The sequence below is a fragment of the Lagenorhynchus albirostris genome, chromosome X (assembly GCF_949774975.1).
Source record: "Lagenorhynchus albirostris chromosome X, mLagAlb1.1, whole genome shotgun sequence".
Taxonomy (NCBI): domain Eukaryota; kingdom Metazoa; phylum Chordata; class Mammalia; order Artiodactyla; family Delphinidae; genus Lagenorhynchus; species Lagenorhynchus albirostris.
In genome coordinates this window covers 43,633,461-43,644,565 of record NC_083116.1, presented here as the reverse complement: position 1 = coordinate 43,644,565, position 11,105 = coordinate 43,633,461, and positions in this window count along the sequence as shown.

Here is an 11,105-nt window from a genome sequence, read left to right as displayed (position 1 = left end):
ATCAAAAACCAGAGAGAGCAAACAGAAAACAAATAATAAAGTGGCTGACTTAAAATGTAACATATCGATAATTACATTAAATGTAATCTGAAGTAAATGTGAATGGTCTAAATACACCAATTAAAACACCAAGATTGGCATAGTGGATTGAAAAACATGATCCAACTATATGCTTCTTTTAAGAAGTTAACTTCAAATATAATAACAAATGCAGGTTGAAAGTAAGTGATGGAAAAAGATACATCATATGAACACTAATCAAAGGAAAGCAGAAGTGGCTAAATTAACATCAGATAAAGTTGACTTCAGAGGGGAGAAAATTCTGAGACATAAAGGGATATTGCATTATTATAAGAGGCTAAATCTACCAAAAAACATAGCCATCCTAAATGTGTGCACACCAAACAACAGATAGACAAAATATTTGAAGTGAAAGCTGATATAACTGAAAGGAGAAATAGACAAATCCACAATTAAAGTTGGAGACCTCAACAACCCTCTCTTGAGAATTGATAGAATAATGAGACAGAAAATTGGGGAGGATATAGAAGAACTCAACAACACTAACAACCAACAGGGTCTAATTGAAGTTTATAGAACACTTCACCTAACAATAGCAGAATACACATTCTTTTCAGGTGCCTATGGAATATTTAACAAGATATATCATAAATCAAACCTCAACAAATTTCAAGAAATTCAAATTATACAGAGTGTGTTCGCTGGCCATAATGGAATCAAACTAGAAATAAATGATAGAAAAAAATAACAGTATAGTCTCCAAACACTTGAAAACTACAAAACACACTTCTAAATAACCAGTGGGTCAAAGTTGAAGTCTCAGGGGCAATTTTAAAATTTTTAGCTGAATGAAAATGAAAACTCAACATATCAAAATTTGTGGGCCTCAGCTAAAGCAGCACCAAGAAGGAATTTATAGTACTAAATGCATAAGTTAGAAAAAACAAAAATGTCTCAAATTAATAGTCCAAGCTCTTACTTCAAGAATCTAGAAAAAAGAATAGCAAAATAAACCAAAATCAGAATAAGGAAGAAAATAATAAAGAGCAGAAATTAAAGAAATTGAAGTGAGAATAATAAAGTGAATGAAACAAACACCTGATTCTTTGAAAAGATGAAATTGACAAACCTCCAGCAAGACTGTTAAAGAAAAAAAAAGAAAAGACACAAGTTACCAGAATCATGGATAAAAGAAGATGTTACCATAGACCGTACAGCCTTTAAAAAAAAAAAGAGAGATAATCAGAGAATAACTACAAGCAACTCTACACACATCAGTTGACTACTTAGACAACATTGACCAATTTTTGGAGAAATACAATCTACAACTCAACCAATGTGAAATAGATAATTTAAATAGCCATCTAACTATTGAGGCAATTTAACTTGTAATTTAACAACTCTCCCAAAAGATCCAGGCCCACATGATACCACTGAAAAATTCAATGTTTAAAGAAAAATTAACATCAATTCTACAAATCTCTATCCAGAAAATAAAAGAGGAGGGAATACTTCCCAATTCATTGTGTGAAGCAAGTGACAATATTAACCTAATACCAAAACCAGACAAAGGAAAGAGAGAAAGAGAGAAAGGAAGGAAGGAAGGAAGGAAGGAGGGAAGGAAGGAAAGGAAGGGAGGGAGGTCCATATGTAAAACATCTCACACCATAGATCTTCAGAAATGAGCAAGGAGCAGTATATTTGTGGGAGTGGGCTAATGGAAGGGTTGAGAAAATGGTGATGAGGCTACTTTTTCCTTTAATTGATTCATTTATCAGGCAATTATGAAAGTATCACTGTATATTCTGTAAAAGTTTAAATAACAGACAAGCATAAATCATGAAATGTGAAAATGTCTGTAGGTGAATCTTTAATATAGATACTAAATAAATCTCTTAAACTTTTAATAGGTTGTGGAAAGCTATAACCCAAAGTAGTGTTTAGACTATATTAATTGGCTCTCTTTCAACTGAAATTTTAAAAATACAGTAGCTGATGCCAGTGGCATTAGGAGAACATCTGGATTGCCTGATATACACAGGAGCTTTTAAAAGCTCTTATTTCCTCACATATCTGTTTGTCCCAACTTCATCCTTCCCGGGCTTTTCAGTCTGTCTATTCCTTGTCCTGACTGTTGTTCTTTTTTCCAGGCTGCTGCAGTCAGTACTTTTACCTTTGAATGTTATATTATTTTGCTAGGACTTTCATAACAAAATACCACAGACTGGGTGGCTTAAAAAACAGGAATTATTTTTTTCACAGTTCTGGAAGCTAGAAGTCTAAGATCAAGGTGTTGGCAGGCTTGATTTCTCCTGAGGCCTCTCTTCTTGGCTTGCAGATGGCTGTCTCCTCATTCTGTCCTCACATGATCTTTACTCTGTGTGCACATATCTTTGGTGTCTCTTTGTGTGTCCAAATTTTGTCTTCTCATAATGACGCCAGTCAGATTGGTTTAGGGCCCATCCTAAATGCCACATTTTAACTTACTCACCTCTTTAAAGACCCTATTTCCAAATACAGTCACATTCCGAAGTAGGGGTTGTTAGGACTTTGAACATATGAATTTTGAGGTGACACAATTCAGTTCATAGCACTCCACCCTCTAGATACCCAAATTTCATGTCCTTCTCACATGCAAATTACATTTACCCCTATCTCAACAGACTAAAAGTCTTAATCCATCTCAGTTTCAACTCTAAGTCCCACATCTCATCTAAATATCATCTAAATCAAGTGTAGGGGAGACTCGAGAGATGATTGATCTTGAAGCAAAATTCCTTTCCAGCTGTGAAACTGTGAAACCAGATTAAGTAATCTGCTTCCAAAATATAATAGTGAGATAGGCATAGGATAGACAGTCCCATTCCAAAAAGAAGAAATTTGAAAGAGGAAAGGGGTCATGGGTCATAAGCGAGTCTGAAACCTAGGCAGAAAATTCCATTAGATTTTAAGGGTCAAGAATAATCCTCTTTGGCTCAATGCTCTGTCCTCCAGGCTCATAGGGTTGGAAGCTTTACTTTCTGGGCCCACTGGGGTAACAGCGCCACTCCTGAGGCTCCAGGTCTGGCTTGCTGAAACCAAGGAGACAGCCCCATCTTTGGGGTCATTTCTACCTTTTCTTGAAGGATAACACATGTTCACAGTTGAATGTATCTGTTGGCCTGTCCTGTAGAATCCCAGAGGTCCAACAGTCTTCCTTCACTTTGTCCCATCTCTGTCTTCTTCAGTCGAAGCTGGCAGTGTTTCTGCTGGTATAATCCCATCTCTGTTCCAGGCTTCTGCTGAGATGGCTGATTAGACCATGAGTCATACCCATAATCTCTTTATGGAGTGACTGTCTAATCACATACTTGGTGTTCTCTCCAGAGCATGCTTTCTCATTTTTTGCAATATGGATAGACTGAGAATTCCTCAAATATTTAAGTTCTGATGCCTTTTTGCTTAATTTCTTCTTCAATTTTTCTCTCTCTCACACATTTTGCTATAAGTAGCAAAGAGAAACTGGGCAATGCCATCAACGTTTTGCTTAAAATCTCCTCTGCTAAATATCTAAATTTGTCACTTACAATTTCTAATTTCCACAAAACACTAGAACACAATTTGGCCAAGTTCTTTGCCACTTTGTAACAAGAATCACCTTTCCTTCAGTTTCCTATAACATGTTCCTTTTTTCTTTCTAAGTTCTCATCAGAATCTCCTTTAATGTCCACTTTTCTACCAACAGTCTCTTCATGGCAAACTAGACTTTTTCTGACATACACTTCAAAACTCTTCCAGCCTCTATCCATTCTCAGATACAAAGCCACTTCCACATTTTCAGGCATTTGTTAAAGCAGTACCTCTCTTCTCAGTACCAAAATCCATATTAGTGTTCTCCAGAGAAACAGAACCAACAGGATGTTTATTTATTTTAAGGAACTGAGTCACACAATTGTGGAGGTTTGGCAAGTAAAAATATGGAAGGAATTCCCTGGCAGTCCAATGGTTAGGACTCTGAGCTTCCACTACAGGGGCCACGGGTTTGATCCCTGGTCAGGGAACTAAGATCCCACAAGCCAAGCAGCACGACCAAAAAAAAAAAATCAAAGGAAGAGGTCAGTCAGTTCTTCAACTGATTGGATGAGGCCCACCCACATTATGGAGGGTTATGTGCCTTACTCAAAGTTCACTGATTTCAATGTCAAATTCATCCAAATGATGGAAGAAATTTTCACATATTGAGGTATGGGGAAGTCATTCTAGCTTATACATGGTGTAACTTAAACTTTATGCTAACCAGAACAGCCTGTTTTGTGGCCTATTAAACATACATTGTAGGGACTTCCCTGATGGTCCAGTGGTTAAGAGTTCACCTTCCCATGCAGGGGGTACAGCTTCGATCTCTGGTCAGGGAGCTAAGATCCCACATGCCTCATGGTCAAAAAAACAAAAACATAAAACAGAAGCAATATTGTAACAAATTCAATATAGTCTTTTAAATAAAATGGTCCATGGACTTCCCTGGTGGTGCAGTGGTTAAGAATCCTCCTGCCAATGCAGGGGACACGGGTTCGATCCCTGGTCCAGGAAGATCCCACATGCCACGGAGCAACTAAGCCCATGCACCACAACTACTGAGCCTGCGCTCTAGCGGCCGCGAGCCACAACTACTGAGCCTGAGTGCCTGAACTACTGAAGCCCGTGCACCTAGAGCCTGTGCTCCGCAACAAGAGAAGCCACCACAATGAGAAGCCCGTGCACCACAACAAAGACCCTGCTCACTATAACTAGAGAAAGCCCATGAGCAGCAACAAAGACCCAATGCAGCCAAAAAAAAAAAGTTCACATCAAAAAATCTTTAAAAAAATACATTGTACATCTGCTTTAACCATTAAAGAACAGGGTGTTTTGTCCAGAAGTAAAGAATGCCCATTTGGAAGATAGAGATAAATGCTTCCTTTTCTGGGACATCAATGTTAGTATTCCTTCAGTGATAAGGCTCCTTTCCCAGACACCAATGCCATACTGACTTACTGTGTATGTGCTCATCCGTCTTTTTTGTAATCTTGAAGAAATGTACCTCTGTCATGTTTGATGTTCTTTGTTCTGACAAGACATAAAACTGTGCTGAAAACCATGCTTCGCTGAAGCAGTTCCTCAGAGCTATCTGAGAGGCTGTCTCCTGGGCAATAGTCCTCAGTTTGGCTCGAATAAAACTCCCCTCTATTATTATAGTTTAGTTTATAGATTATTTCCATCAACACAAAAAGCACCTTCATAGAAACATCCAGAGTAATGTTTGACCAAACATTGGTCAAACTTGACCAAACTTGACCCAGCCAAGTTGACCCATAAAATAAACCGTCACGAATACTGTCAGCAAATGCTGCCTGGGAAGTCACTTCAGCCCTGGGAATTCTCCAAGTCAAGAAAACAAAGGGAAGCCCCTGAGGTGGTCTGTCACAGAGCTGCTATACTAGTCAAAGCATACAACCACTATTCTTTGAGAATAAGGTCTGTACTATTTTCTCTGGCACTTAGCAACCTACACCAGGAATCTTCATGGCTGCTGCTGATCTGGGGAATAGGGATGGTAAGAGAATTATTTTAAATGCCATAGCTCTCTCTTACTAAAATGTCACAGCTTCTTTCTTCATTAAACTTTCTCCTGGTTGTAAGATTTTGACTAGATTCTAGAGTTCCGTGAAAGTTGAGTCTGACAGTCTTTGCCAGCTTAGTTGCTTTTGTAGATGAACAGGGCCCTGGAGTTTGCTACTGTACCATTTTGAGTGACATCACTCCCCTAAATTAAACCACTTTCATGGACCCCTGAAAGTATCATGGGACCTAGGCATTGTGACTACTGTGCTTAATTGATAAGATGGCCCTGGGCCTGCCCAGAATTTTGGTACCTAGAAGCCATTCTGAGACAGCCCTTCCCCAGGGATAGTGACCTTCCTAGCTCAGGTCAGCTTCAGTGGTCAGAAAAATGGGGATTCAGTTCCCAGCCCTGCCACTAACTCTATGATCTTGGGTAATGGACTTAACTACTCTGAGATTCACTTTTCCTCTTTTTTCCATTTGGTTCTCAGAATTAAAGTAACTCAAAGAGATAGCAAATCTGAAATTGTCTAGCCCAATACTGATACTCAAATCTAGTTCCAGTTCCCTCTCCTCACATTCAAATCTTCCATGAGCCATCTATTTTCTCTCTTGCCATTTTTCCACAGGTGAAATTAGTGACTGGGAATGGCTAAATAAATTTTGAAGAGTGTTTGCATTCTCATAAAGGACAATCTTCAGCCCATAGGATCTTTTTTTTTTTTTTTTCACGGGCCTCTCCCGTTGCGGAGCACAGGCTCCGGACGCACAGGCTCAGCGGCCATGGCTCACGGGCCCAGCCACTCCGTGGCATGTGGGATCTTCCCGGACCGGGGCACGAACCCACGTCCCCTGCATCGGCAGGCGGATTCTCAACGATTGCACCACCAGGGAAGCCCACAGCCCATAGGATTTAAACTTTTCTGATGGAATTAAAAGTCTCATTTCTTTTGGGGGAAGTACAGTTTAGGAAGAGGAACGAGTCCTCTTATCTTGGCATATACTTTGGGCGTTGGCATGTGTTTTTGATAAGGGAAGATCTTTGGTAGATGATGACACTCCACTCTTGCAGAGGACATGATGCTTGATAAATTAGACACACTATGATGGATATGCAGATATTAACTACCTGCAGGTAGGGAGTTGTGCGATTTGGGGCACATCACGTGAATCCTTACTTTGCTCATCTGTGAACTGAGGATAATGAAGGTGACATGTGAAAATACTTTACAAACTCAAACTTAACCAATGTAAGGCAGTATAATTATTCAGTTATACATCCACTGTTATAAAATCTTAGCTGATAGTAAAAAAATGCCTACCCACAAAGCAATAGCCTGAAAACGGTATCAATGCAAGGAGTTAGTGACACGTTTATTCCTTCAGCTTTCTTGAAGGAAGACTTTCCCGATCAAATCTCTCCTAGTACAAAAAATGAAACCACAGAATTTTTCATTACCAGGTCTAATTCCACATATAATTTTTGTGAAATTTATTTGTTTGTTTATATCAGGCTTCATTTCAAAAAAATGTCAAGGCAGCTCACAAAGACAGGCTTGATGGTAAAAAAAAATGTAAGTGATGAAATTGTAGATAAAGAAAAGTAGAAAAATATAAGAGTGAAGTTATGAGTGAAAAATGAGGGTTAGGTTGGTATTGAACCCCATATTCAATGCTTCAGAGCACCCTGTAAAACCTAGCCTAATAATCATCCAACCGTTGAACACTGCCAGTATTCAGTACTTCTTGAGATAACCTAGTTTACTTTTGAACAACTATGACCACTAGAAAGGGCTTTTTCTTAGGATCACCACCATGTAATTTAGCACTTAGTCATGGTCTCCCTAATACTCTCTACTTGATATTCTAATTTAATTAACATTTACTGCAAGTTCAATATGCATCAGAAATTGTATTGATACGTTATCTCATTTAATCTTTAAATAACCTTGTGAGGTGAGTTTTTTAAATCTTCATTTTACAGATGAGGAAAAGTAAGGTTTCAGAGGTTGAATGACCTGCTTCTAGTTACCTTAAAGCAAATGAGTGTTAGAATGGTCTTCCAAACATAGGTCTTCTGAATCTGAATCCAATGCCTGCACTACTCCATGTCATTTCCCCATAATGCATATTTTTTTTTATCCCCCTGTTGCACTATAAACTACCTGGGCACTTGGTAGGTTGCTACCAATTATTGAGTAAAAAATATTACACTGAAGTGAATTCACGGAAAGCCTCAGGAATCACCTCCTGACTGCACTGGATATAGGATATAAGATACAGATATAAGATATAAGATACAGAAATATGTAAGGATAGGATTTTCTTCTTTTTTAGGATGGGAATGAGCCCTGCTCCACCCAACCTATTAAGGGCTCTGTCAGCTTTGGAAAAGAAAAACATGATGTGGAGTATATACAAGCCAAATTAATGATTACTTTCTTGGTTACTTTATGCCGTATTTCAGGATAAATGAGAGCTCGATACGCCATGACTCTCTCTCTTGCTCTCCCCATAGCTGCCCTGGTATTTATAGATTCATCCATTTTATGGTGGCTGAAAATTTGAGGAACCAAATAAAGCTCTTGCTTGCTTAGATTATTTCTTAAATGAAAGCAAAAGAGTACTGCACACTTCTTGTTTGTCCACCTCTTGCTGGGGGTGGGGTGGGTACCAGCTACACTTCCTCTTTCTAACAAATCTCCCTCCTTGTATATGTATCAGGTGAGGTAAAACTGCCATACATCTCATCTTTTGAAAAGAAATACAACACAGTTAGATTTTCCTGACACATTGTTCTACCCTCAGTGAGACAATTAAAGATTTTATGAATTCTCCCTCCTGTGTCTTGCCACAATATACCTAAAAAGTATATAAAAACAAATGGAAGAAAACATAAATGGAGCAAACCTCTAGTGAGGTTATGCTAATAATTTTATTTTGTTTATAGATCTGTGGGGAATCCTTTTCTATCTTTCCAGAGTATGATTTGTCATTGCTACTCCCAAACATCTGTTTTCCAAGTTCCTGTCTTAAATTGAGGTGCAGAGTGAAACTTTACTGACTCCAAGTCTCATGGGTCAATTGTTATGTACTTAAAGTTTTTAATTCTCTTTGGACTTGATTAAAAGGTCCCAAGAAACTTGGGTCTGTAATTTAATTAAGCTTCTTTTCATCTGAAGGCTACCTCTTTCCTTTAATGACATCATGATGCTTATTTGACTTTCTTGATATCAGTCACTGTGAAATTAGCCTGTCTGCAGCTGGGCTTTGCTTTCCCACTTTCCTGCATCTGAACTCGTATATTTCTCAGACACCTATGACCTAGCCCTGGCATTTCAGAGTCTTGTCAAGAGAACTTCACAGTCTCTCTTCATCTGTCTCTTACTCCCAGTTTTCTCTGATACCACCCTGCCCCTGATATCACACAGATCCTGTATCTGGTCTCCTCCCCTGTTTACCTTTCCAGCTTCACATTAACACTCTTTTTTTATGACCACATTAGATTCATTTAAGACCATCCAGTCCAAGTCCCTCTCATTTTCTTTTTCTGGTTAGAAACCTCAATGACCCCTTTTACCTAACAGTTAATGAATAAAACCCTCTCTGTCAAAGTCTTCCAGGTCTGACCCTACTCTTCCTGTGCATATTCTCTTATACATTCTCTGATGGGTTGCTCCCTCTATCTTTACTCTCTATCTGTAACCACCCCTGCACTATGGGGCTCTTCCTGGAAATCCCTAGCCCTCTTACAGTATGGCCACAAATTATGTGGCCTTTGAGCTCAAGCCCACCAAGCCTTCTCCTAGTTCTTTCCTTCCCTTAGAGTGTACCTAGGCCCTTTTTTACCTTATCAGACCAACACTTTTTAGGCCAGGTTAAGTTGTGATTTGATCATAGTTATCAGTCTGGTAGCCAGCAGGAGTGATGGGGATAGATACTAGGGTAGGGGGCTTGTTGTTTTGCAAGGCAGAGGGCTAAATATCATCTGGAAGCAAGGTGGGAATGCTAGCTATTAATTGGGAGAAATGGATAGGGTTGCTGGATTTAACCAAAAATAAATACAAGGACATCCAGTTAAATTTGAATTTCAGATAAACAATGACATTTTGTTTTAGTGTGTGTTCCAAATATTTCACTGGACATATTTATACTGAAAATTAGCTTTTTTGAAATTCAAATTTAACTGAGCATTCTGTTTTATCTGGCAATCCTAGAATTGGTCTACCTTTTCAAGTTCAGAGGGTTCAGGGGGAGGTGGGATTTCAAGATGAAGAGATGGAAGTCCCTTTCTCTGCTACCCAGGATGCCTTCTGACTTTCACATTTTGCCTTAATTTGGTAATTAATTCTCTCAGTCTTTTGTTTTCTTTCTGCAATGCATCAATGTCACTCAACAAGTCAGCAGATTCCATATAATTCAATATAATGGCTATTTCTCTGAATCCTCTTAACTGCTTGAGATATTACACTTGCACGTGCATTCCTTTCTATTACCACCTGTGAAAATTTTAAAAATTGTACTGCTACAGCATGCCAGGAACAACTTACTACCAGTATTTTGCCAACTACCAATAACAGAATCTCATAGCCTGTTCCAAAATGGAGTCTATTCCCTAGGACTACTCCCAGTACCTCCTGTCTCAGGTAAGTTTCTAGGGGAAAATGACAATGAGACGGAGATTTGTTTGTAGGTAATTTACAGGGGTATGTTCCAAAGAACAACACTTGTGAGGGAAGCAGGAGATTAGTAGAGAAACTGAACTGTGATACAGTTCCAACAAAGGACTCAGCTGATCCCATGGTCTTTCAGAGTTGCCCAAAATTGAAACAGGTGGCCTGGTTTTTGTATACCTACATTATCCCATCAATGTGGGCTGCCCCCAGAAGGCATTACCTTAGGAGAGTCAGTTCCCTTCAGACAAGGCCAATTCCGCAGAAGGGGAAATGAGTGCCTCTGTCCTGGTAAGGCCATACTGTAAGAGGGCAGTTCTGGGGAGCACAACACAGCACCCATTACAACAAATTTATTTGTATCTCCATTGCTGTCTATTACCTATTCTATCAATCTGTATAATTTTCAAAAATTTATCTTCATTTTTTCTATTATTTTCCTTACTATCTTTACTGTAGTCTCTTCTCTCTTGTATTCCTTCCAATTTAAGTTTACTTTGTTGTCATAATACTTCCTGGGATCTGCTTTCTCTAGACTCTTCCTTCATCCACTGCTATCTGAACTTTTCCTTCCCCTTACCCACAATGTTTCTGCCCTGTTGAATTTGATTTCTGACACTAGTGGTTTTCATTTTATATGTGGGTTTGTTCTTCTGGAGTAAACTATATGCTGGATAGTTCTGAAGTCCTCAAGGGCTTAGTTCACCTGAGCACTTTTTGATCTCTTGCTGATTCTATGCATTTTTTTCCACTCACCTGTAATTCAGAGCCTGTAATGACTTCTTTCAATGTTTCAGTTGCTCACAAACCTATTTTCTCAGTTTGATCAAG